Here is a 25,469-nt window from a genome sequence, read left to right on the forward strand (position 1 = left end):
TTGTGGCTGAAGGTACATTAGGCATTCACAGGAAACAGAAGTAAGTGTCGGCCAGTATAGGCCCCAAAAATTAGTCCACAAGGGTTTACCTGACAGCTAAGAACGTTGTATTCTGTGGCTGAAGGTACATTAGTCATTCACAGGATACAGAAGTAAGTGTCGGCCAGTATAGGCCCCAAAAATTAGCCTTCGTGGGTTTACCTGACAGCTAAGAACATTGTATTCTGTGGCTGAAGGTACATTAGTCATTTACAGGATATAGAAGTAAGTGTCGGCCAGTATAGGCCCCAAAAAATTAGCCCACATGGGTTTAACTGACAGCTAAGAAAGTTGTATTCTGTGGCTGAAGGTACATTAGGCATTCACAGGATAAATATGTAAGTGTCGGCCATGAAATGCCCCAAAAAATTAGCCCACATGGGTTTACCTGACAGCTAAGAATGTTGTATTCTGTGGCTGAAGGCACATTAGGCATTCACAGGAAACAGAAGTAAGTGTCGGCCAGTATAGGCCCCAAAAATTAGCCCACATGGTTTTTCCTGACAGCTAAGAACATTGTATTCTGTGGCTGAAGGTACATTAGGCATTCACAGGAAACAGAAGTAAGTGTCGGCCAGTATAGGCCCCCAAAATTAGCCCACATGGGTTTAACCTGACAGCTAAGAATGTTGTATTCTGTGGCTGAAGGTACATTAGGCATTCACAGGATACAGAAGTAAGTGTCGGCCAGTATAGGCCCCAAAAATTAGCCCACATGGGTTTACCTGACAGCTAAGAACGTTGTATTCTGTGGCTGAAGGTACAGTAGGCATTCACAGGATACAGAAGTAAGTGTCGGCAGGTATAGGGCCCAAAAAATTAGCCCACATGGGTTTACCTGACAGCTAAGAATGTTTTATTCTGTGGCTGAAGGTACATTAGGCATTCACAGGATAAATAAGTAAGTGTCGGCCATGAAAGGCCCCAAAAATTAGTCCACATGGGTTCACCTGACAGCTAAGAACATTGTATTCTGTGGCTGAAGGTATATTAGGCGTTCACAGGATACAGAAGTAAGTGTCGGCCAGTATAGGCCCCAAAAAGTAGCCCACATGGGTTTACCTGACAGCTAAGAACGTTGTATTCTGTGGCTGAAGGTACATTTGGCATTCACAGAATATAGAAGTAAGTGTCGGCCAGTATAGGCCCCAAAAATTAGACCACATGGGTTCACCTGACAGCTAAGAACAGTGTATTCTGTGGCTGAAGGTACATTAGGCATTCACAGGAAACAGAAGTAAGTGTCGGCCAGTATAGGCCCCAAAAATTAGCCCACATGGGTTTACCTGACAGCTAAGAACGTTGTATTCTGTGGCTGAAGGTACATTAGGCATTCACAGGATACAGAAGTAAGTGTCAGCCAGTATAGGCCCCAAAAATTAGCCTTCGTGGGTTTACCTGACAGCTAAGAACATTGTATTCTGTGGCTGAAGGTACATTAGTCATTCACAGGATACAGAAGTAAGTGTCGGCCAGTATAGGCCCCAAAAAATTAGCCCACAAGGGTTTACCTGACAGCTAAGAACGTTGTATTCTGTGGCTGAAGGTACATTAGGCATTCACAGGATAAATAAGTAAGTGTCGGCCATGAAAGGCCCCAATAATTAGCCCACATGGGATTACCTGACAGCTAAGAACGTTGTATTCTGTGACTGAAGGTACATTAGGCGTTCACAGGATACAGAAGTAAGTGTCGGCCAGTATAGGCCCCAAAAAGTAGCCCACATGGGTTTACCTGACAGCTAAGAACGTTGTATTCTGTGGCTGAAGGTACATTAGGCATTCACAGGATAGAGAAGTAAGTGTCGGCCAGTATAGGCCCCAAAAATTAGCCCACAAGGGTTTACCTGACAGCTAAGAACGTTGTATTCTGTGGCTGAAGGTACATTAGGCATTGACAGGTTACAGAAGTAAGTGTTGGCCAGTATAAGCCCCAAAAATTAGACCACATGGGTTTACCTGACAGCTAAGAACATTGTATTCTGTGGCTGAAGGTACATTAGGCATTCACAGGAAACAGAAGTAAGTGTCGGCCAGTATAGGCCCCAAAAATTAGCCCACATGGGTTTACCTGACAGGTAAGAACGTTGTATTCTGTGGAAGAAGGTACATTAGGCATTCACAGGATAAAAAAATAAGTGTAGGCCATAAAAGGCCCCAAAAATTAGCCCACATGGGTTTACCTGACAGCTAAGAACGTTGTATTCTGTGGCAGAAGGTACATTAGGCATTCACAGGATACAGAAGTAAGTGTCGGCCAGTATAGGCCCCAAAAATTAGCCCACATGGGTTTAACCTGACTGCTAAGAACGTTGTATTCTTAGGCAGAAGGTACATTAGGCATTCACATGATAAATAAGTAAGTGTAGGCCATAAAAGGCCCCAGAAATTAGCCCACGTGGGTTTACCTGACAGCTAAGAACATTGTATTCTGTGGCTGAAGGTACATTAGTCATTCACAGGATACAGAAGTAAGTGTCAGCCAGTATTGGCCCCAAAAAATTAGCCCACATGGGTTTAACTGACAGCTAAGAATGTTGTATTCTGTGACTGAAGGTACATTAGGCGTTCACAGGATACAGAAGTAAGTGTCGGCCAGTATAGACCCCAAAAAGTAGCCCACATGGGTTTACCTGACAGCTAAGAACGTTGTATTCTGTGGCTGAAGGTACATTAGGCATTCACAGGATATAGAAGTAAGTGTCGGCCAGTATAGGCCCCAAAAATTAGCCCACAAGGGTTTACCTGACAGCTATGAACGTTGTATTCTGTGGCTGAAGGTACATTAGGCATTGACAGGTTACAGAAGTAAGTGTTGGCCAGTATAAGCCCCAAAAATTAGACCACATGGGTTTACCTGACAGCTAAGAACATTGTATTCTGTGGCTGAAGGTACTTTAGGCATTCACAGGAAACAGAAGTAAGTGTCGGCCAGTATAGACCCCAAAAATTAGCCCACATGGGTTTAACCTGACAGCTAAGAATGTTGTATTCTGTGGCTGAAGGTACATTAGTCATTCACAGGATACAGAAGTAAGTTTCGGCCAGTATAGGCCCCAAAAATTAGCCCGCATGGGTTTACCTGACAGGTAAGAACGTTGTATTCTGTGGCAGAAGGTACATTAGGCATTCACAGGATAAATAAGTAAGTGTAGGCCATAAAAGGCCCCAAAAATTAGCCCACATGGGTTTACCTGACAGCTAAGAACATTGTATTCTGTGGCTGAAGGTACATTAGTCATTCACAGGATACAGAAGTAAGTGTCGGCCAGTATAGGCCCCAAAAATTAGTCCACATGGGTTTACCTGACAGCTAAGTACGTTGTATTCTGTGGCTGAAGGTACATTAGGCATTCACAGGATACAGACAGGGCCGGATTAAGAGCATCATGGGCTTGGTGCTGAGGATTTTGAAGGGCCTTAAGGGCCATGCCTTGGCATGCACCCAGAGGAGGAAGGGTGCAGCCATGCATGCCTAATTCAACATGGGATGCTGTCTCTGAAGCCCATAAACACATCCATGCATCGGCAACTGTCCCTCCTTGTCCGGCCTTCGTGCTGTGTGGGGAGGTTCTGAGGGAGCTGCCTGGGGAAGCGAGCATAGAAGCCAGACTTCTGTGTTTACAAGTGACAGAAGAGCGGTAACAGTGAATATGGCCAACCCGGGGCCTATATAAAGGTAGGGGCCTGGAGCTGCAGCTCCAATAGCCCCTACGTTAATCTGGCCCTGGATACAGAAGTAAGTGTCGGCAAGTATAGGCCCCAAAAATTAGCCCACATGGGTTGAACTGACAGCTAAGAACGTTGTATTCTGTGGCAGAAGGTACATTAGGCATTCACAGGATACAGAAGTAAGTGTCGGCCAGTATAGGCCCCAAAAATTAGCCCACATGGGTTTAACCTGACTGCTAAGAACGTTGTATTCTTAGGCAGAAGGTACATTAGGCATTCACATGATAAATAAGTAAGTGTAGGCCATAAAAGGCCCCAAAAATTAGCCCACATGGGTTTAACCTGACAGCTAAGAATGTTGTATTCTGTGGCTGAAGGTACATTAGTCATTCACAGGATACAGAAGTAAGTGTCGGCCAGTATAGGCCCCAAAAATTAGCCCACATGGGTTTACCTGACAGGTAAGAACGTTGTATTCTGTGGCAGAAGGTACATTAGGCATTTACAGGATAAATAAGTAAGTGTAGGCCATAAAAGGCCCCAAAAATTAGCCCACATGGGTTTACCTGACAGCTAAGAACATTGTATTCTGAGGCTGAAGGTACATTAGTCATTCACAGGATACAGAAGTAAGTGTCGGCCAGTATAGGCCCCAAAAATTAGTCCACATGGGTTTACCTGACAGCTAAGTACGTTGTATTCTGTGGCTGAAGGTACATTAGGCATTCACAGGATACAGAAGTAAGTGTCGGCAAGTATAGGCCCCAAAAATTAGCCCACATGGGTTTACCTGACAGCTAAGAACGTTGTATTCTGTGGCAGAAGGTACATTAGGCATTCACAGGATACAGAAGTAAGTGTCGGCCAGTATAGGCCCCAAAAATTAGCCCACATGGGTTTAACCTGACTGCTAAGAACGTTGTATTCTTAGGCAGAAGGTACATTAGGCATTCACATGATAAATAAGTAAGTGTAGGCCATAAAAGGCCCCAGAAATTAGCCCACGTGGGTTTACCTGACAGCTAAGAACATTGTATTCTGTGGCTGAAGGTACATTAGTCATTCACAGGATACAGAAGTAAGTGTCAGCCAGTATTGGCCCCAAAAAATTAGCCCACATGGGTTTAACTGACAGCTAAGAATGTTGTATTCTGTGACTGAAGGTACATTAGGCGTTCACAGGATACAGAAGTAAGTGTCGGCCAGTATAGACCCCAAAAAGTAGCCCACATGGGTTTACCTGACAGCTAAGAACGTTGTATTCTGTGGCTGAAGGTACATTAGGCATTCACAGGATATAGAAGTAAGTGTCGGCCAGTATAGGCCCCAAAAATTAGCCCACAAGGGTTTACCTGACAGCTATGAACGTTGTATTCTGTGGCTGAAGGTACATTAGGCATTGACAGGTTACAGAAGTAAGTGTTGGCCAGTATAAGCCCCAAAAATTAGACCACATGGGTTTACCTGACAGCTAAGAACATTGTATTCTGTGGCTGAAGGTACTTTAGGCATTCACAGGAAACAGAAGTAAGTGTCGGCCAGTATAGACCCCAAAAATTAGCCCACATGGGTTTAACCTGACAGCTAAGAATGTTGTATTCTGTGGCTGAAGGTACATTAGTCATTCACAGGATACAGAAGTAAGTTTCGGCCAGTATAGGCCCCAAAAATTAGCCCGCATGGGTTTACCTGACAGGTAAGAACGTTGTATTCTGTGGCAGAAGGTACATTAGGCATTCACAGGATAAATAAGTAAGTGTAGGCCATAAAAGGCCCCAAAAATTAGCCCACATGGGTTTACCTGACAGCTAAGAACATTGTATTCTGTGGCTGAAGGTACATTAGTCATTCACAGGATACAGAAGTAAGTGTCGGCCAGTATAGGCCCCAAAAATTAGTCCACATGGGTTTACCTGACAGCTAAGTACGTTGTATTCTGTGGCTGAAGGTACATTAGGCATTCACAGGATACAGACAGGGCCGGATTAAGAGCATCATGGGCTTGGTGCTGAGGATTTTGAAGGGCCTTAAGGGCCATGCCTTGGCATGCACCCAGAGGAGGAAGGGTGCAGCCATGCATGCCTAATTCAACATGGGATGCTGTCTCTGAAGCCCATAAACACATCCATGCATCGGCAACTGTCCCTCCTTGTCCGGCCTTCGTGCTGTGTGGGGAGGTTCTGAGGGAGCTGCCTGGGGAAGCGAGCATAGAAGCCAGACTTCTGTGTTTACAAGTGACAGAAGAGCGGTAACAGTGAATATGGCCAACCCGGGGCCTATATAAAGGTAGGGGCCTGGAGCTGCAGCTCCAATAGCCCCTACGTTAATCTGGCCCTGGATACAGAAGTAAGTGTCGGCAAGTATAGGCCCCAAAAATTAGCCCACATGGGTTGAACTGACAGCTAAGAACGTTGTATTCTGTGGCAGAAGGTACATTAGGCATTCACAGGATACAGAAGTAAGTGTCGGCCAGTATAGGCCCCAAAAATTAGCCCACATGGGTTTAACCTGACTGCTAAGAACGTTGTATTCTTAGGCAGAAGGTACATTAGGCATTCACATGATAAATAAGTAAGTGTAGGCCATAAAAGGCCCCAAAAATTAGCCCACATGGGTTTAACCTGACAGCTAAGAATGTTGTATTCTGTGGCTGAAGGTACATTAGTCATTCACAGGATACAGAAGTAAGTGTCGGCCAGTATAGGCCCCAAAAATTAGCCCACATGGGTTTACCTGACAGGTAAGAACGTTGTATTCTGTGGCAGAAGGTACATTAGGCATTTACAGGATAAATAAGTAAGTGTAGGCCATAAAAGGCCCCAAAAATTAGCCCACATGGGTTTACCTGACAGCTAAGAACATTGTATTCTGAGGCTGAAGGTACATTAGTCATTCACAGGATACAGAAGTAAGTGTCGGCCAGTATAGGCCCCAAAAATTAGTCCACATGGGTTTACCTGACAGCTAAGTACGTTGTATTCTGTGGCTGAAGGTACATTAGGCATTCACAGGATACAGAAGTAAGTGTCGGCAAGTATAGGCCCCAAAAATTAGCCCACATGGGTTTACCTGACAGCTAAGAATGTTGTATTCTGTGGCAGAAGGTACATTAGGCATTCACAGGATACAGAAGTAAGTGTCGGCCAGTATAGGCCCCAAAAATTAGCCCACATGGGTTTAACCTGACTGCTAAGAACGTTGTATTCTTAGGCAGAAGGTACATTAGGCATTCACATGATAAATAAGTAAGTGTAGGCCATAAAAGGCCCCAAAAATTAGCCCACGTGGGTTTACCTGACAGCTAAGAACATTGTATTCTGTGGCTGAAGGTACATTAGTCATTCACAGGATACAGAAGTAAGTGTCAGCCAGTATTGGCCCCAAAAAATTAGCCCACATGGGTTTAACTGACAGCTAAGAATGTTGTATTCTGTGACTGAAGGTACATTAGGCGTTCACAGGATACAGAAGTAAGTGTCGGCCAGTATAGGCCCCAAAAAGTAGCCCACATGGGTTTACCTGACAGCTAAGAACGTTGTATTCTGTGGCTGAAGGTACATTAGGCGTTCACAGGATACAGAAGTAAGTGTCAGCCAGTATTGGCCCCAAAAAATTAGCCCACATGGGTTTAACTGACAGCTAAGAACGTTGTATTCTGTGGCTGAAGGTACATTAGGCATTGACAGGTTACAGAAGTAAGTGTTGGCCAGTATAAGCCCCAAAAATTAGACCACATGGGTTTACCTGACAGCTAAGAACATTGTATTCTGTGGCTGAAGGTACTTTAGGCATTCACAGGAAACAGAAGTAAGTGTCGACCAGTATAGACCCCAAAAATTAGCCCACATGGCTTTAACCTGACAGCTAAGAATGTTGTAGTCTGTGGCTGAAGGTACATTAGTCATTCACAGGATATAGAAGTAAGTGTCGGCCAGTATAGGCCCCAAAAATTAGCCCACATGGGTTTACCTGACAGGTAAGAACGTTGTATTCTGTGGCAGAAGGTACATTAGTCATTCACAGGATATAGAAGTAAGTGTCGGCCATGAAAGGCTCCAAAAAATTAGCCCACATGGGTTTACCTGACAGCTAAGAATGTTGTATTCTTTGGCTGAAGGTACATTAGGCATTCACAGGAAACAGAAGTTAGTGTCGGCCAGTATAGGCCCCAAAAATTAGCCCACATGGTTTTACCTGACAGCTAAGAAAATTGTATTCTGTGGCTGAAGGTACATTAGGCATTCACAGGATACAGACAGGGCCGGATTAAGAGCATCATGGGCTTGGTGCTGAGGATTTTGAAGGGCCTTAAGGGCCATGCCTTGGCATGCACCCAGAGGAGGAAGGGTGCAGCCATGCATGCCTAATTCAACATGGGATGCTGTCTCTGAAGCCCATAAACACATCCATGCATCGGCAACTGTCCCTCCTTGTCCGGCCTTCGTGCTGTGTGGGGAGGTTCTGAGGGAGCTGCCTGGGGAAGCGAGCATAGAAGCCAGACTTCTGTGTTTACAAGTGACAGAAGAGCGGTAACAGTGAATATGGCCAACCCGGGGCCTATATAAAGGTAGGGGCCTGGAGCTGCAGCTCCAATAGCCCCTACGTTAATCTGGCCCTGGATACAGAAGTAAGTGTCGGCAAGTATAGGCCCCAAAAATTAGCCCACATGGGTTGAACTGACAGCTAAGAACGTTGTATTCTGTGGCAGAAGGTACATTAGGCATTCACAGGATACAGAAGTAAGTGTCGGCCAGTATAGGCCCCAAAAATTAGCCCACATGGGTTTAACCTGACTGCTAAGAACGTTGTATTCTTAGGCAGAAGGTACATTAGGCATTTACATGATAAATAAGTAAGTGTAGGCCATAAAAGGCCCCAAAAATTAGCCCACATGGGTTTAACCTGACAGCTAAGAATGTTGTATTCTGTGGCTGAAGGTACATTAGTCATTCACAGGATACAGAAGTAAGTGTCGGCCAGTATAGGCCCCAAAAATTAGCCCACATGGGTTTACCTGACAGGTAAGAACGTTGTATTCTGTGGCAGAAGGTACATTAGGCATTTACAGGATAAATAAGTAAGTGTAGGCCATAAAAGGCCCCAAAAATTAGCCCACATGGGTTTACCTGACAGCTAAGAACATTGTATTCTGTGGCTGAAGGTACATTAGTCATTCACAGGATACAGAAGTAAGTGTCGGCCAGTATAGGCCCCAAAAATTAGTCCACATGGGTTTACCTGACAGCTAAGTACGTTGTATTCTGTGGCTGAAGGTACATTAGGCATTCACAGGATACAGAAGTAAGTGTCGGCAAGTATAGGCCCCAAAAATTAGCCCACATGGGTTTACCTGACAGCTAAGAACGTTGTATTCTGTGGCAGAAGGTACATTAGGCATTCACAGGATACAGAAGTAAGTGTCGGCCAGTATAGGCCCCAAAAATTAGCCCACATGGGTTTAACCTGACTGCTAAGAACGTTGTATTCTTAGGCAGAAGGTACATTAGGCATTCACATGATAAATAAGTAAGTGTAGGCCATAAAAGGCCCCAAAAATTAGCCCACGTGGGTTTACCTGACAGCTAAGAACATTGTATTCTGTGGCTGAAGGTACATTAGTCATTCACAGGATACAGAAGTAAGTGTCAGCCAGTATTGGCCCCAAAAAATTAGCCCACATGGGTTTAACTGACAGCTAAGAATGTTGTATTCTGTGACTGAAGGTACATTAGGCGTTCACAGGATACAGAAGTAAGTGTCGGCCAGTATAGGCCCCAAAAAGTAGCCCACATGGGTTTACCTGACAGCTAAGAACGTTGTATTCTGTGGCTGAAGGTACATTAGGCGTTCACAGGATACAGAAGTAAGTGTCAGCCAGTATTGGCCCCAAAAAATTAGCCCACATGGGTTTAACTGACAGCTAAGAACGTTGTATTCTGTGGCTGAAGGTACATTAGGCATTGACAGGTTACAGAAGTAAGTGTTGGCCAGTATAAGCCCCAAAAATTAGACCACATGGGTTTACCTGACAGCTAAGAACATTGTATTCTGTGGCTGAAGGTACTTTAGGCATTCACAGGAAACAGAAGTAAGTGTCGACCAGTATAGACCCCAAAAATTAGCCCACATGGCTTTAACCTGACAGCTAAGAATGTTGTAGTCTGTGGCTGAAGGTACATTAGTCATTCACAGGATACAGAAGTAAGTGTCGGCCAGTATAGGCCCCAAAAAATAGCCCACATGGGTTTACCTGACAGGTAAGAACGTTGTATTCTGTGGCAGAAGGTACATTAGTCATTCACAGGATATAGAAGTAAGTGTCGGCCATGAAAGGCTCCAAAAAATTAGCCCACATGGGTTTACCTGACAGCTAAGAATGTTGTATTCTTTGGCTGAAGGTACATTAGGCATTCACAGGAAACAGAAGTTAGTGTCGGCCAGTATAGGCCCCAAAAATTAGCCCACATGGTTTTACCTGACAGCTAAGAAAATTGTATTCTGTGGCTGAAGGTACATTAGGCATTCACAGGATACAGACAGGGCCGGATTAAGAGCATCATGGGCTTGGTGCTGAGGATTTTGAAGGGCCTTAAGGGCCATGCCTTGGCATGCACCCAGAGGAGGAAGGGTGCAGCCATGCATGCCTAATTCAACATGGGATGCTGTCTCTGAAGCCCATAAACACATCCATGCATCGGCAACTGTCCCTCCTTGTCCGGCCTTCGTGCTGTGTGGGGAGGTTCTGAGGGAGCTGCCTGGGGAAGCGAGCATAGAAGCCAGACTTCTGTGTTTACAAGTGACAGAAGAGCGGTAACAGTGAATATGGCCAACCCGGGGCCTATATAAAGGTAGGGGCCTGGAGCTGCAGCTCCAATAGCCCCTACGTTAATCTGGCCCTGGATACAGAAGTAAGTGTCGGCAAGTATAGGCCCCAAAAATTAGCCCACATGGGTTGAACTGACAGCTAAGAACGTTGTATTCTGTGGCAGAAGGTACATTAGGCATTCACAGGATACAGAAGTAAGTGTCGGCCAGTATAGGCCCCAAAAATTAGCCCACATGGGTTTAACCTGACTGCTAAGAACGTTGTATTCTTAGGCAGAAGGTACATTAGGCATTCACATGATAAATAAGTAAGTGTAGGCCATAAAAGGCCCCAAAAATTAGCCCACATGGGTTTAACCTGACAGCTAAGAATGTTGTATTCTGTGGCTGAAGGTACATTAGTCATTCACAGGATACAGAAGTAAGTGTCGGCCAGTATAGGCCCCAAAAATTAGCCCACATGGGTTTACCTGACAGGTAAGAACGTTGTATTCTGTGGCAGAAGGTACATTAGGCATTCACAGGATAAATAAGTAAGTGTAGGCCATAAAAGGCCCCAAAAATTAGCCCACATGGGTTTACCTGACAGCTAAGAACATTGTATTCTGTGGCTGAAGGTACATTAGTCATTCACAGGATACAGAAGTAAGTGTCGGCCAGTATAGGCCCCAAAAATTAGTCCACATGGGTTTACCTGACAGCTAAGTACGTTGTATTCTGTGGCTGAAGGTACATTAGGCATTCACAGGATACAGAAGTAAGTGTCGGCAAGTATAGGCCCCAAAAATTAGCCCACATGGGTTTACCTGACAGCTAAGAACGTTGTATTCTGTGGCAGAAGGTACATTAGGCATTCACAGGATACAGAAGTAAGTGTCGGCCAGTATAGGCCCCAAAAATTAGCCCACATGGGTTTAACCTGACTGCTAAGAACGTTGTATTCTTAGGCAGAAGGTACATTAGGCATTCACATGATAAATAAGTAAGTGTAGGCCATAAAAGGCCCCAAAAATTAGCCCACGTGGGTTTACCTGACAGCTAAGAACATTGTATTCTGTGGCTGAAGGTACATTAGTCATTCACAGGATACAGAAGTAAGTGTCAGCCAGTATTGGCCCCAAAAAATTAGCCCACATGGGTTTAACTGACAGCTAAGAATGTTGTATTCTGTGACTGAAGGTACATTAGGCGTTCACAGGATACAGAAGTAAGTGTCGGCCAGTATAGGCCCCAAAAAGTAGCCCACATGGGTTTACCTGACAGCTAAGAACGTTGTATTCTGTGGCTGAAGGTACATTAGGCGTTCACAGGATACAGAAGTAAGTGTCAGCCAGTATTGGCCCCAAAAAATTAGCCCACATGGGTTTAACTGACAGCTAAGAACGTTGTATTCTGTGGCTGAAGGTACATTAGGCATTGACAGGTTACAGAAGTAAGTGTTGGCCAGTATAAGCCCCAAAAATTAGACCACATGGGTTTACCTGACAGCTAAGAACATTGTATTCTGTGGCTGAAGGTACTTTAGGCATTCACAGGAAACAGAAGTAAGTGTCGACCAGTATAGACCCCAAAAATTAGCCCACATGGGTTTAACCTGACAGCTAAGAATGTTGTAGTCTGTGGCTGAAGGTACATTAGTCATTCACAGGATACAGAAGTAAGTGTCGGCCAGTATAGGCCCCAAAAATTAGCCCACATGGGTTTACCTGACAGGTAAGAACGTTGTATTCTGTGGCAGAAGGTACATTAGTCATTCACAGGATATAGAAGTAAGTGTCGGCCATGAAAGGCTCCAAAAAATTAGCCCACATGGGTTTACCTGACAGCTAAGAATGTTGTATTCTTTGGCTGAAGGTACATTAGGCATTCACAGGAAACAGAAGTAAGTGTTGGCCAGTATAAGCCCCAAAAATTAGCCCACATGGTTTTACCTGACAGCTAAGAAAATTGTATTCTGTGGCTGAAGGTACATTAGGCATTCACAGGATACAGACAGGGCCGGATTAAGAGCATCATGGGCTTGGTGCTGAGGATTTTGAAGGGCCTTAAGGGCCATGCCTTGGCATGCACCCAGAGGAGGAAGGGTGCAGCCATGCATGCCTAATTCAACATGGGATGCTGTCTCTGAAGCCCATAAACACATCCATGCATCGGCAACTGTCCCTCCTTGTCCGGCCTTCGTGCTGTGTGGGGAGGTTCTGAGGGAGCTGCCTGGGGAAGCGAGCATAGAAGCCAGACTTCTGTGTTTACAAGTGACAGAAGAGCGGTAACAGTGAATATGGCCAACCCGGGGCCTATATAAAGGTAGGGGCCTGGAGCTGCAGCTCCAATAGCCCCTACATTAATCTGGCCCTGGATACAGAAGTAAGTGTCGGCAAGTATAGGCCCCAAAAATTAGCCCACATGGGTTGAACTGACAGCTAAGAACGTTGTATTCTGTGGCAGAAGGTACATTAGGCATTCACAGGATACAGAAGTAAGTGTCGGCCAGTATAGGCCCCAAAAATTAGCCCACATGGGTTTAACCTGACTGCTAAGAACGTTGTATTCTTAGGCAGAAGGTACATTAGGCATTCACATGATAAATAAGTAAGTGTAGGCCATAAAAGGCCCCAAAAATTAGCCCACATGGGTTTAACCTGACAGCTAAGAATGTTGTATTCTGTGGCTGAAGGTACATTAGTCATTCACAGGATACAGAAGTAAGTGTCGGCCAGTATAGGCCCCAAAAATTAGCCCACATGGGTTTACCTGACAGGTAAGAACGTTGTATTCTGTGGCAGAAGGTACATTAGGCATTCACAGGATAAATAAGTAAGTGTAGGCCATAAAAGGCCCCAAAAATTAGCCCACATGGGTTTACCTGACAGCTAAGAACATTGTATTCTGTGGCTGAAGGTACATTAGTCATTCACAGGATACAGAAGTAAGTGTCGGCCAGTATAGGCCTCAAAAATTAGTCCACATGGGTTTACCTGACAGCTAAGTACGTTGTATTCTGTGGCTGAAGGTACATTAGGCATTCACAGGATACAGAAGTAAGTGTCGGCAAGTATAGGCCCCAAAAATTAGCCCACATGGGTTTACCTGACAGCTAAGAACGTTGTATTCTGTGGCAGAAGGTACATTAGGCATTCACAGGATACAGAAGTAAGTGTCGGCCAGTATAGGCCCCAAAAATTAGCCCACATGGGTTTACCTGACAGGTAAGAGCGTTGTATTCTGTGGCAGAAGGTACATTAGTCATTCACAGGATACAGAAGTAAGTGTCGGCAAGTATAGGCCCCAAAAATTAGCCCACATGGGTTTACCTGACAGCTAAGAACGTTGTATTCTGTGGCTGAAGGTACATTAGGCATTCACAGGATATAGAAGTAAGTGTCGGCCAGTATAGTCCCCAAAAATTAGCCCACAAGGGTTTACCTGACAGCTAAGAACGTTGTATTCTGTGGCTGAAGGTACATTAGGCATTGACAGGTTACAGAAGTAAGTGTTGGCCAGTATAAGCCCCAAAAATTAGACCACATGGGTTTACCTGACAGCTAAGAACATTGTATTCTGTGGCTGAAGGTACTTTAGGCATTCACAGGAAACAGAAGTAAGTGTCGGCCAGTATAGACCCCAAAAATTAGCCCACATGGGTTTAACCTGACAGCTAAGAATGTTGTAGTCTGTGGCTGAAGGTACATTAGTCATTCACAGGATACAGAAGTAAGTGTCGGCCAGTATAGGCCCCAAAAATTAGCCCACATGGGTTTACCTGACAGGTAAGAGCGTTGTATTCTGTGGCAGAAGGTACATTAGTCATTCACAGGATATAGAAGTAAGTGTCGGCCATGAAAGGCTCCAAAAAATTAGCCCACATGGGTTTACCTGACAGCTAAGAATGTTGTATTCTTTGGCTGAAGGTACATTAGGCATTCACAGGAAACAGAAGTTAGTGTCGGCCAGTATAGGCCCCAAAAATTAGCCCACATGGTTTTACCTGACAGCTAAGAAAATTGTATTCTGTGGCTGAAGGTACATTAGGCATTCACAGGATACAGACAGGGCCGGATTAAGAGCATCATGGGCTTGGTGCTGAGGATTTTGAAGGGCCTTAAGGGCCATGCCTTGGCATGCACCCAGAGGAGGAAGGGTGCAGCCATGCATGCCTAATTCAACATGGGATGCTGTCTCTGAAGCCCATAAACACATCCATGCATCGGCAACTGTCCCTCCTTGTCCGGCCTTCGTGCTGTGTGGGGAGGTTCTGAGGGAGCTGCCTGGGGAAGCGAGCATAGAAGCCAGACTTCTGTGTTTACAAGTGACAGAAGAGCGGTAACAGTGAATATGGCCAACCCGGGGCCTATATAAAGGTAGGGGCCTGGAGCTGCAGCTCCAATAGCCCCTACGTTAATCTGGCCCTGGATACAGAAGTAAGTGTCGGCAAGTATAGGCCCCAAAAATTAGCCCACATGGGTTGAACTGACAGCTAAGAACGTTGTATTCTGTGGCAGAAGGTACATTAGGCATTCACAGGATACAGAAGTAAGTGTCGGCCAGTATAGGCCCCAAAAATTAGCCCACATGGGTTTAACCTGACTGCTAAGAACGTTGTATTCTTAGGCAGAAGGTACATTAGGCATTCACATGATAAATAAGTAAGTGTAGGCCATAAAAGGCCCCAAAAATTAGCCCACATGGGTTTAACCTGACAGCTAAGAATGTTGTATTCTGTGGCTGAAGGTACATTAGTCATTCACAGGATACAGAAGTAAGTGTCGGCCAGTATAGGCCCCAAAAATTAGCCCACATGGGTTTACCTGACAGGTAAGAACGTTGTATTCTGTGGCAGAAGGTACATTAGGCATTCACAGGATAAATAAGTAAGTGTAGGCCATAAAAGGCCCCAAAAATTAGCCCACATGGGTTTACCTGACAGCTAAGAACATTGTATTCTGTGGCTGAAGGTACATTAGTCATTCACAGGATACAGAAGTAAGTGTCGGCCAGTATAGGCCCCAAAAATTAGTCCACATGGGTTTACCTGACAGCTAAGTACGTTGTATTCTGTGGCTGAAGGTACATTAGGCATTCACAGGATACAGAAGTAAGTGTCGGCAAGTATAGGCCCCAAAAATTAGCCCACATGGGTTTACCTGACAGCTAAGAACGTTGTATTCTGTGGCAGAAGGTACATTAGGCATTCACAGGATACAGAAGTAAGTGTCGGCCAGTATAGGCCCCAAAAATTAGCCCACATGGGTTTAACCTGACTGCTAAGAACGTTGTATTCTTAGGCAGAAGGTACATTAGGCATTCACATGATAAATAAGTAAGTGTAGGCCATAAAAGGCCCCAAAAATTAGCCCACGTGGGTTTACCTGACAGCTAAGAACATTGTATTCTGTGGCTGAAGGTACATTAGTCATTCACAGGATACAGAAGTAAGTGTCAGCCAGTATTGGCCCCAAAAAATTAGCCCACATGGGTTTAACTGACAGCTAAGAATGTTGTATTCTGTGACTGAAGGTACATTAGGCGTTCACAGGATACAGAAGTAAGTGTCGGCCAGTATAGGCCCCAAAAAGTAGCCCACATGGGTTTACCTGACAGCTAAGAACGTTGTATTCTGTGGCTGAAGGTACATTAGGCATTCACAGGATATAGAAGTAAGTGTCGGCCAGTATAGTCCCCAAAAATTAGCCCACGTGGGTTTACCTGACAGCTAAGAACATTGTATTCTGTGGCTGAAGGTACATTAGTCATTCACAGGATACAGAAGTAAGTGTCAGCCAGTATTGGCCCCAAAAAATTAGCCCACATGGGTTTAACTGACAGCTAAGAATGTTGTATTCTGTGGCTGAAGGTACATTAGGCATTGACAGGTTACAGAAGTAAGTGTTGGCCAGTATAAGCCCCAAAAATTAGACCACATGGGTTTACCTGACAGCTAAGAACATTGTATTCTGTGACTGAAGGTACATTAGGCGTTCACAGAATACAGAAGTAAGTGTCGGCCAGTATAGGCCCCAAAAAGTAGCCCACATGGGTTTACCTGACAGCTAAGAACGTTGTATTCTGTGGCTGAAGGTACATTAGGCATTCACAGGATACAGAAGTAAGTGTCGGCTATTATAGGCCCCAAAAATTAGCCCACAAGGGTTTTCCTGACAGCTAAGAACGTTGTATTCTGTGGCTGAAGGTACATTAGGCATTGACAGGTTACAGAAGTAAGTGTTGGCCAGTATAAGCCCCAAAAATTAGACCACATGGGTTTACCTGACAGCTAAGAACATTGTATTCTGTGGCTGAAGGTACATTAGGCGTTCACAGAATACAGAAGTAAGTGTCGGCCAGTATAGGCCCCAAAAAGTAGCCCACATGGCTTTACCTGACAGCTAAGAACGTTGTATTCTGTGGCTGAAGGTACATTAGGCATTCACAGGATACAGAAGTAAGTGTCGGCTATTATAGGCCCCAAAAATTAGCCCACAAGGGTTTACCTGACAGCTAAGAACGTTGTATTCTGTGGCTGAAGGTACATTAGGCATTGACAGGTTACAGAAGTAAGTGTTGGCCAGTATAAGCCCCAAAAATTAGACCACATGGGTTTACCTGACAGCTAAGAACATTGTATTCTGTGGCTGAAGGTACATTAGGCATTCACAGGAAACAGAAGTAAGTGTCGGCCAGTATAGGCCCCAAAAATTAGCCCACATGGGTTTACCTGACAGGTAAGAACGTTGTATTCTGTGGAAGAAGGTACATTAGGCATTCACAGGATAAAAAAATAAGTGTAGGCCATAAAAGGCCCCAAAAATTAGCCCACATGGGTTTACCTGACAGCTAAGAACGTTGTATTCTGTGGCAGAAGGTACATTAGGCATTCACAGGATTCAGAAGTAAGTGTCGGCCAGTATAGGCCCCAAAAATTAGCCCACATGGGTTTAACCTGACTGCTAAGAACGTTGTATTCTTAGGCAGAAGGTACATTAGGCATTCACATGATAAATAAGTAAGTGTAGGCCATAAAAGGCCCCAAAAATTAGCCCACGTGGGTTTACCTGACAGCTAAGAACATTGTATTCTGTGGCTGAAGGTACATTAGTCATTCACAGGATACAGAAGTAAGTGTCAGCCAGTATTGGCCCCAAAAAATTAGCCCACATGGGTTTAACTGACAGCTAAGAATGTTGTATTCTGTGACTGAAGGTACATTAGGCGTTCACAGGATACAGAAGTAAGTGTCGGCCAGTATAGACCCCAAAAAGTAGCCCACATGGGTTTACCTGACAGCTAAGAACGTTGTATTCTGTGGCTGAAGGTACATTAGGCATTCACAGGATATAGAAGTAAGTGTCGGCCAGTATAGGCCCCAAAAATTAGCCCACAAGGGTTTACCTGACAGCTAAGAACGTTGTATTCTGTGGCTGAAGGTACATTAGGCATTGACAGGTTACAGAAGTAAGTGTTGGCCAGTATAAGCCCCAAAAATTAGACCACATGGGTTTACCTGACAGCTAAGAACATTGTATTCTGTGGCTGAAGGTACTTTAGGCATTCACAGGAAACAGAAGTAAGTGTCGGCCAGTATAGACCCCAAAAATTAGCCCACATGGGTTTAACCTGACAGCTAAGAATGTTGTATTCTGTGGCTGAAGGTACATTAGTCATTCACAGGATACAGAAGTAAGTGTCGGCCAGTATAGGCCCCAAAAATTAGCCCACATGGGTTTACCTGACAGGTAAGAACGTTGTATTCTGTGGCAGAAGGTACATTAGGCATTCACAGGATAAATAAGTAAGTGTAGGCCATAAAAGGCCCCAAAAATTAGCCCACATGGGTTTACCTGACAGCTAAGAACATTGTATTCTGTGGCTGAAGGTACATTAGTCATTCACAGGATACAGAAGTAAGTGTCGGCCAGTATAGGCCCCAAAAATTAGTCCACATGGGTTTACCTGACAGCTAAGTACGTTGTATTCTGTGGCTGAAGGTACATTAGGCATTCACAGGATACAGACAGGGCCGGATTAAGAGCATCATGGGCTTGGTGCTGAGGATTTTGAAGGGCCTTAAGGGCCATGCCTTGGCATGCACCCAGAGGAGGAAGGGTGCAGCCATGCTTGCCTAATTCAACATGGGATGCTGTCTCTGAAGCCCATAAACACATCCATGCATCGGCAACTGTCCCTCCTTGTCCGGCCTTCGTGCTGTGTGGGGAGGTTCTGAGGGAGCTGCCTGGGGAAGCGAGCATAGAAGCCAGACTTCTGTGTTTACAAGTGACAGAAGAGCGGTAACAGTGAATATGGCCAACCCGGGGCCTATATAAAGGTAGGGGCCTGGAGCTGCAGCTCCAATAGCCCCTACGTTAATCTGGCCCTGGATACAGAAGTAAGTGTCGGCAAGTATAGGCCCCAAAAATTAGCCCACATGGGTTGAACTGACAGCTAAGAACGTTGTATTCTGTGGCAGAAGGTACATTAGGCATTCACAGGATACAGAAGTAAGTGTCGGCCAGTATAGGCCCCAAAAATTAGCCCACATGGGTTTAACCTGACTGCTAAGAACGTTGTATTCTTAGGCAGAAGGTAGATTAGGCATTCACATGATAAATAAGTAAGTGTAGGCCATAAAAGGCCCCAAAAATTAGCCCACATGGGTTTAACCTGACAGCTAAGAATGTTGTATTCTGTGGCTGAAGGTACATTAGTCATTCACAGGATACAGAAGTAAGTGTCGGCCAGTATAGGCCCCAAAAATTAGCCCACATGGGTTTACCTGACAGGTAAGAACGTTGTATTCTGTGGCAGAAGGTACATTAGGCATTCACAGGATAAATAAGTAAGTGTAGGCCATAAAAGGCCCCAAAAATTAGCCCACATGGGTTTACCTGACAGCTAAGAACATTGTATTCTGTGGCTGAAGGTACATTAGTCATTCACAGGATACAGAAGTAAGTGTCGGCCAGTATAGGCCCCAAAAATTAGTCCACATGGGTTTACCTGACAGCTAAGTACGTTGTATTCTGTGGCTGAAGGTACATTAGGCATTCACAGGATACAGAAGTAAGTGTCGGCAAGTATAGGCCCCAAAAATTAGCCCACATGGGTTTACCTGACAGCTAAGAACGTTGTATTCTGTGGCAGAAGGTACATTAGGCATTCACAGGATACAGAAGTAAGTGTCGGCCAGTATAGGCCCCAAAAATTAGCCCACATGGGTTTAACCTGACTGCTAAGAACGTTGTATTCTTAGGCAGAAGGTACATTAGGCATTCACATGATAAATAAGTAAGTGTAGGCCATAAAAGGCCCCAAAAATTAGCCCACGTGGATTTACCTGACAGCTAAGAACATTGTATTCTGTGGCTGAAGGTACATTAGTCATTCACAGGATACAGAAGTAAGTGTCAGCCAGTATTGGCCCCAAAAAATTAGCCCACATGGGTTTAACTGACAGCTAAGAATGTTGTATTCTGTGACTGAAGGTACATTAGGCGTTCACAGGATACAGAAGTAAGTGTCGGCCAGTATAGGCCCCAAAAAGTAGCCCACATGGGTTTACCTGACAGCTAAGAACGTTGTATTCTGTGGCTGAAGGTACATTAGGCATTCACAGGATATAGAAGTAAGTGTCGGCCAGTATAGTCCCCAAAAATTAGCCCACGTGGGTTTACCTGACAGCTAAGAACATTGTATTCTGTGGCTGAAGGTACATTAGTCATTCACAGGATACAGAAGTAAGTGTCAGCCAGTATTGGCCCCAAAAAATTAGCCCACATGGGTTTAACTGACAGCTAAGAACGTTGTATTCTGTGGCTGAAGGTACATTAGGCATTGACAGGTTACAGAAGTAAGTGTTGGCCAGTATAAGCCCCAAAAATTAGACCACATGGGTTTACCTGACAGCTAAGAACATTGTATTCTGTGGCTGAAGGTACTTTAGGCATTCACAGGAAACAGAAGTAAGTGTCGGCCAGTATAGACCCCAAAAATTAGCCCACATGGGTTTAACCTGACAGCTAAGAATGTTGTAGTCTGTGGCTGAAGGTACATTAGTCATTCACAGGATACAGAAGTAAGTGTCGGCCAGTATAGGCCCCAAAAATTAGCCCACATGGGTTTACCTGACAGGTAAGAACGTTGTATTCTGTGGCAGAAGGTACATTAGTCATTCACAGGATATAGAAGTAAGTGTCGGCCATGAAAGGCTCCAAAAAATTAGCCCACATGGGTTTACCTGACAGCTAAGAATGTTGTATTCTTTGGCTGAAGGTACATTAGGCATTCACAGGAAACAGAAGTTAGTGTCGGCCAGTATAGGCCCCAAAAATTAGCCCACATGGTTTTACCTGACAGCTAAGAAAATTGTATTCTGTGGCTGAAGGTACATTAGGCATTCACAGGATACAGACAGGGCCGGATTAAGAGCATCATGGGCTTGGTGCTGAGGATTTTGAAGGGCCTTAAGGGCCATGCCTTGGCATGCACCCAGAGGAGGAAGGGTGCAGCCATGCATGCCTAATTCAACATGGGATGCTGTCTCTGAAGCCCATAAACACATCCATGCATCGGCAACTGTCCCTCCTTGTCCGGCCTTCGTGCTGTGTGGGGAGGTTCTGAGGGAGCTGCCTGGGGAAGCGAGCATAGAAGCCAGACTTCTGTGTTTACAAGTGACAGAAGAGCGGTAACAGTGAATATGGCCAACCCGGGGCCTATATAAAGGTAGGGGCCTGGAGCTGCAGCTCCAATAGCCCCTACGTTAATCTGGCCCTGGATATAGAAGTAAGTGTCGGCAAGTATAGGCCCCAAAAATTAGCCCACATGGGTTGAACTGACAGCTAAGAACGTTGTATTCTGTGGCAGAAGGTACATTAGGCATTCACAGGATACAGAAGTAAGTGTCGGCCAGTATAGGCCCCAAAAATTAGCCCACATGGGTTTAACCTGACTGCTAAGAACGTTGTATTCTTAGGCAGAAGGTACATTAGGCATTCACATGATAAATAAGTAAGTGTAGGCCATAAAAGGCCCCAAAAATTAGCCCACATGGGTTTAACCTGACAGCTAAGAATGTTGTATTCTGTGGCTGAAGGTACATTAGTCATTCACAGGATACAGAAGTAAGTGTCGGCCAGTATAGGCCCCAAAAATTAGCCCACATGGGTTTACCTGACAGGTAAGAACGTTGTATTCTGTGGCAGAAGGTACATTAGGCATTCACAGGATAAATAAGTAAGTGTAGGCCATAAAAGGCCCCAAAAATTTGCCCACATGGGTTTACCTGACAGCTAAGAACATTGTATTCTGTGGCTGAAGGTACATTAGTCATTCACAGGATACAGAAGTAAGTGTCGGCCAGTATAGGCCTCAAAAATTAGTCCACATGGGTTTACCTGACAGCTAAGTACGTTGTATTCTGTGGCTGAAGGTACATTAGGCATTCACAGGATACAGAAGTAAGTGTCGGCAAGTATAGGCCCCAAAAATTAGCCCACATGGGTTTACCTGACAGCTAAGAACGTTGTATTCTGTGGCAGAAGGTACATTAGGCATTCACAGGATACAGAAGTAAGTGTCGGCCAGTATAGGCCCCAAAAATTAGCCCACATAGGTTTAACCTGACTGCTAAGAACGTTGTATTCTGTGGCTGAAGGTACATTAGGCATTCACAGGATATAGAAGTAAGTGTCGGCCAGTATAGTCCCCAAAAATTAGCCCACAAGGGTTTACCTGACAGCTAAGAACGTTGTATTCTGTGGCTGAAGGTACATTAGGCATTGACAGGTTACAGAAGTAAGTGTTGGCCAGTATAAGCCCCAAAAATTAGACCACATGGGTTTACCTGACAGCTAAGAACATTGTATTCTGTGGCTGAAGGTACTTTAGGCATTCACAGGAAACAGAAGTAAGTGTCGGCCAGTATAGACCCCAAAAATTAGCCCACATGGGTTTAACCTGACAGCTAAGAATGTTGTAGTCTGTGGCTGAAGGTACATTAGTCATTCACAGGATACAGAAGTAAGTGTCGGCCAGTATAGGCCCCAAAAATTAGCCCACATGGGTTTACCTGACAGGTAAGAGCGTTGTATTCTGTGGCAGAAGGTACATTAGTCATTCACAGGATATAGAAGTAAGTGTCGGCCATGAAAGGCTCCAAAAAATTAGCCCACATGGGTTTACCTGACAGCTAAGAATGTTGTATTCTTTGGCTGAAGGTACATTAGGCATTCACAGGAAACAGAAGTTAGTGTCGGCCAGTATAGGCCCCAAAAATTAGCCCACATGGTTTTACCTGACAGCTAAGAAAATTGTATTCTGTGGCTGAAGGTACATTAGGCATTCACAGGATACAGACAGGGCCGGATTAAGAGCATCATGGGCTTGGTGCTGAGGATTTTGAAGGGCCTTAAGGGCCATGCCTTGGCATGCACCCAGAGGAGGAAGGGTGCAGCCATGCATGCCTAATTCAACATGGGATGCTGTCTCTGAAGCCCATAAACACATCCATGCATCGGCAACTGTCCCTCCTTGTCCGGCCTTCGTGCTGTGTGGGGAGGTTCTGAGGGAGCTGCCTGGGGAAGCGAGCATAGAAGCCAGACTTCTGTGTTTACAAGTGACAGAAGAGCGGTAACAGTGAATATGGCCAACCCGGGGCCTATATAAAGGTAGGGGCCTGGAGCTGCAGCTCCAATAGCCCCTACGTTAATCTGGCCCTGGATACAGAAGTAAGTGTCGGCAAGTATAGGCCCCAAAAATTAGCCCACATGGGTTGAACTGACAGCTAAGAACGTTGTATTCTGTGGCAGAAGGTACATTAGGCATTCACAGGATACAGAAGTAAGTGTCGGCCAGTATAGGCCCCAAAAATTAGCCCACATGGGTTTAACCTGACTGCTAAGAACGTTGTATTCTTAGGCAGAAGGTACATTAGGCATTCACATGATAAATAAGTAAGTGTAGGCCATAAAAGGCCCCAAAAATTAGCCCACATGGGTTTAACCTGACAGCTAAGAATGTTGTATTCTGTGGCTGAAGGTACATTAGTCATTCACAGGATACAGAAGTAAGTGTCGGCCAGTATAGGCCCCAAAAATTAGCCCACATGGGTTTAACCTGACTGCTAAGAACGTTGTATTCTTAGGCAGAAGGTACATTAGGCATTCACATGATAAATAAGTAAGTGTAGGCCATAAAAGGCCCCAAAAATTAGCCCACGTGGGTTTACCTGACAGCTAAGAACATTGTATTCTGTGGCTGAAGGTACATTAGTCATTCACAGGATACAGAAGTAAGTGTCAGCCAGTATTGGCCCCAAAAAATTAGCCCACATGGGTTTAACTGACAGCTAAGAATGTTGTATTCTGTGACTGAAGGTACATTAGGCGTTCACAGGATACAGAAGTAAGTGTCGGCCAGTATAGGCCCCAAAAAGTAGCCCACATGGGTTTACCTGACAGCTAAGAACGTTGTATTCTGTGGCTGAAGGTACATTAGGCATTCACAGGATATAGAAGTAAGTGTCGGCCAGTATAGTCCCCAAAAATTAGCCCACAAGGGTTTACCTGACAGCTAAGAACGTTGTATTCTGTGGCTGAAGGTACATTAGGCATTGACAGGTTACAGAAGTAAGTGTTGGCCAGTATAAGCCCCAAAAATTAGACCACATGGGTTTACCTGACAGCTAAGAACATTGTATTCTGTGGCTGAAGGTACTTTAGGCATTCACAGGAAACAGAAGTAAGTGTCGGCCAGTATAGACCCCAAAAATTAGCCCACATGGGTTTAACCTGACAGCTAAGAATGTTGTAGTCTGTGGCTGAAGGTACATTAGTCATTCACAGGATACAGAAGTAAGTGTCGGCCAGTATAGGCCCCAAAAATTAGCCCACATGGGTTTACCTGACAGGTAAGAACGTTGTATTCTGTGGCAGAAGGTACATTAGGCATTCACAGGATAAATAAGTAAGTGTAGGCCATAAAAGGCCCCAAAAATTAGCCCACATGGGTTTACCTGACAGCTAAGAACATTGTATTCTGTGGCTGAAGGTACATTAGTCATTCACAGGATACAGAAGTAAGTGTCGGCCAGTATAGGCCCCAAAAATTAGTCCACATGGGTTTACCTGACAGCTAAGTACGTTGTATTCTGTGGCTGAAGGTACATTAGGCATTCACAGGATACAGAAGTAAGTGTCGGCAAGAATAGGCCCTAAAAATTAGCCCACATGGGTTGAACTGACAGCTAAGAACGTTGTATTCTGTGGCTGAAGGTACATTAGGCATTCACAGGATACAGAAGTAAGTGTCGGCCATAAAAGGCCCCAAAAATTAGGCATTCAATGGAAATGAAATGCCTTTTCTGGCGCTGTATTTACCGAAGACAAGGACCATGAATTGTTGTGGGTGCATGGCGGTCTGGCGGATATTTGTGGCCTGTTATGAGGAATTTAAATGAAACATGGTGGACTGGTCACATGTGTTGAATTCCTCAGAGATCCATGCCTTATTCATTTTTGTAAATGTGAGGTAGTCAACACTGTCATGAGCTAGGCGAGTGCGCTTATAGGTCACGATCCCCCCCTGCTGCGCTGAACGTCCTTTCAGACAGGACACTGGACGGGGGGCAAGGCAACAGTTCCAGTGCAAATTTTGCAAGCTCTGGCCAGAGGTCAAGCCTGCCCACCCAGTAGTCCAGGGGTTCATCACTCCTCAGAGCATCCACATCGGCCGTCAACCCGATGTAGTCGGACACCTGTCGGTCTAGGCGTCCCCTGATGCTGGATCCGGAGCACAGCTGTCGATGGGTCAGCTGAAAGAAGGATCTCATATCTGTAGTGACCAACAAATCTTCAAACTGCCCTCTTCTTGCAGGCGCTGTTGGATTTCTACCCGCAACTGTCTCTCTGTGACTGGAAATTCCTCTGCCAGCGCACGCAAAAGCA

This window comes from Pelophylax lessonae, assembly GCF_965119305.1.
Source record: "Pelophylax lessonae genome assembly, chromosome: 12".
Taxonomy (NCBI): domain Eukaryota; kingdom Metazoa; phylum Chordata; class Amphibia; order Anura; family Ranidae; genus Pelophylax; species Pelophylax lessonae.